The 3,378-nt window shown below is 27.7% G+C and overlaps 1 long non-coding RNA gene across 1 annotated transcript; it reads right to left on the bottom strand.

Annotated features, from left to right (window-relative positions):
* Nucleotides 1–1,574: 1,574 nt before the first annotated feature.
* On the bottom strand, nt 1,575–2,616 carry LOC149892869 (uncharacterized). Its single transcript, XR_016445391.1, has 3 exons — nt 2,503–2,616; nt 1,795–1,858; nt 1,575–1,666 (listed from the first exon to the last, which is right to left on the bottom strand). It is a non-coding gene; the product is annotated as an uncharacterized LOC149892869 (long non-coding RNA).
* Between the last annotated feature and the right edge of the window lie 762 nt (nt 2,617–3,378).

Raw genomic sequence — 3,378 nt, forward strand, 5'->3', positions numbered from 1 at the left:
TCTTTCGATTCAGGCAAGTTTTTCTTATCTTCGATTGCAACAAGATTTTAGTGCATTAAATCATGCTTTAAATTCTTGTAAATTCTTTCCTAAAACTTTCAACCGAATAAAAAAAATCTTTTTTGATCTTGATTTCTTTCGCGTCTTGCTTAACACAACGCGCATTGTTTCGTTCGTCACCTCAAACAGTAAATAAAAAGCTGAACCTTTTCTTTTCCAATTTGACATGAGTTCATTTAATAGCACTACAAGCTTTTGAAGAATTCTTGTGCTGTTTAAGTTGATTTTAAGATATCTTTTCTTTGGATTTTTTGTGTGACGCCTACTTCTTTATATTTAGTTTCTTCATTTTTCTTTTGCTTTTCTGTATATTTCTTTTGCAGATTTCGTTTATATCAGGTCGCTAATAAAGATTACCTTACCAATAGATTCAAGCATTATTATCAATATCAGATCATAATTTCGCGAGTTTAGAATAATTTTGTTCTATCTTCAATTTTAAACATTGATAGAAAGTTTTTGATTTTTTTTTTAAAAGTAAAATTTTTTAAACTTTTTTAGAAACAATTTTTAAAGAAATAATAATTCGTGCTCTAACTAATTTATGTTTATACAAATTATTTAGTAAAAAATTAAAAAATAAAGCGTATTTTAAAAGTAATCATTACTCACTAAAATTAATAACTCATTTTCTCCCAAATTTTAAAAGTATTTTAAAACCTCGCGATTTTTTGACTACTTCTACGGTTGGGTTTGCAGAACGCGTATAAACCAGCGCGTCTTAAAGAAAACGAAAAGTATTTTTGAAAAATATTTAGCCCAATATTGAAATATGACATCATTACTTTTATAAAACCTACCGTTGGGGGTGTTAAATGCTTTTCTGGTTTCTGATTTCCTTCGGTGAAACCTTTTATAATTAAATAATTATTTTTTAATTTTTAATAAAATATATAAAATTTAGAAATAATGCAGGAGCATGTATGAAATGAAGGAGCATGTATGAAATGAAGTATTGAGTAACTATTGAAATAAGACTAATTTTTCTCTTAAAACATGAAACGTAGAAAAACACAAAACGGTTTTCAGTTTTATTTGAATTTTTTTTTTTTTATTTGAGCGGAAAATTGTTAGTTTGTAGAAAACTTAAGAGTTTTTTTTTCAAATCTTCAAGAAATTATAGTGAATATATAGTGCTTTCCACAATGGAATTTCACCAACTTTGTAAATAGATAAGCTTTTCAATGTATTTTATAAAAAAATTTAAATGTGTTGTATCTTGGGACATCCCAAGATGCAACGGAAAATTTGTCCCAAGGTAAAACACATTATAACAGAAGAAAAACAATGCTATTAAAAGTGTTTGAGGTTGAACAGATTAAACAACCATTGAACAGATTAAACAACCATTGAACAGATTAAACAACCATTGAACAGATTAAACAACCATTGAACAGATTAAACAACCATTGAACAGATTAAACAACCATTGAACAGATTAAAAAGTTGAACAGATTAAAAAGTTGAACAGATTAAAAAGTTGAACAGATTAAAAAGTTGAACAGATTCAAAAGTTGAACAGATTCAAAAGTTGAACAGATTCAAAAGTTGAACAGATTCAAAAGTTGAACAGATTCAAAAGTTGAACAGATTAAACAACCATTTCCTTAGAAAAAAACATATTTCGTAGTTTTATACTGTAATAATTTATACTGTCATAACTTTTAACAGTGATTTAAAAAAAAAATTGTAGAAAAAATAAAGAAAACGACAAAATATCAAACATTTCCTTACAATTGACAGGTTTTCCTTTTACAGCTCAGCTTCCACAAAACTCACTGAAAAGTTGCCGGTCACTCTACAACAAGAACTAAGAAAAGTTAGTTTGGTCTGTAATAATCTGCTGCAGATGAGCTTTTGAATTGTCCAAAAATGAGTGACCGTGACGTTGAGTAGTGGTAAAAATCCTAATTAATAAACTTTGGCAGTTTTCAAACGACTTTGATAGGGATAATTACATTTTTTACTCAAAAACCAATTTTCTACCAGTGAATTTAAGGAGCATATGAATTGTTTAGAAATATTTGAATAAAATAGTTGTATGGAACCATGGAAATAGAATAATAATATAAATACGGAAAAATTTGAGCATTTGATATTTTTAAAACAAAATCTTTTGAGATCATAGCCTGGACGTAAGAAATTTTGTTACTACTGAAGAACAAAATATCAAGATTAATTTTGTTTAATGAGACGTTAAGTCCGCAAAATGTTACACTACAGAGTTACCCATCCCTGGGTTTTGACGATAGAACCAGATAACTAAGAAAATAATGCTCTTGTGGAAAATATTGTGTGAAGCAACCCTAACAAAAAATCATTTTAAATTTAAATACACCAAAAATCATGCCTTTTGCGGAGTGTGGTTTGAGACAACAACTTTTAAATTTATACTAAAAAAAAAAAAAATTTTTTGTGTATTATAGAAGAGAGAGTACTTACTTCCAGATAAGAATTAAAAATGGTAATCAAAAGAAATAGAGGCTCACACATTCATCTTGCAAGCCATGCGTGAAAAGGTTTCACCGAAGGAAATCAGAAACCAGAAAAGCATTTAACACCCCCAACGGTAGGTTTTATAAAAGTAATGATGTCATATTTCAATATTGGGCTAAATATTTTTCAAAAATACTTTTCGTTTTCTTTAAGACGCGCTGGTTTATACGCGTTCTGCAAACCCAACCGTAGAAGTAGTCAAAAAATCGCGAGGTTTTAAAATACTTTTAAAATTTGGGAGAAAATGAGTTATTAATTTTAGTGAGTAATGATTACTTTTAAAATACGCTTTATTTTTTAATTTTTTACTAAATAATTTGTATAAACATAAATTAGTTAGAGCACGAATTATTATTTCTTTAAAAATTGTTTCTAAAAAAGTTTAAAAAATTTTACTTTTAAAAAAAAAATCAAAAACTTTCTATCAATGTTTAAAATTGAAGATAGAACAAAATTATTCTAAACTCGCGAAATTATGATCTGATATTGATAATAATGCTTGAATCTATTGGTAAGGTAATCTTTATTAGCGACCTGATATAAACGAAATCTGCAAAAGAAATATACAGAAAAGCAAAAGAAAAATGAAGAAACTAAATATAAAGAAGTAGGCGTCACACAAAAAATCCAAAGAAAAGATATCTTAAAATCAACTTAAACAGCACAAGAATTCTTCAAAAGCTTGTAGTGCTATTAAATGAACTCATGTCAAATTGGAAAAGAAAAGGTTCAGCTTTTTATTTACTGTTTGAGGTGACGAACGAAACAATGCGCGTTGTGTTAAGCAAGACGCGAAAGAAATCAAGATCAAAAAAGATTTTT

Source organism: Hydra viridissima, unplaced genomic scaffold (genome assembly GCF_058129835.1).
Source record: "Hydra viridissima isolate aposymbiotic clone 2 unplaced genomic scaffold, HvirCarnegie_v1 scaffold_1, whole genome shotgun sequence".
In the NCBI taxonomy this organism is placed as follows: Eukaryota; Metazoa; Cnidaria; class Hydrozoa; order Anthoathecata; family Hydridae; genus Hydra; species Hydra viridissima.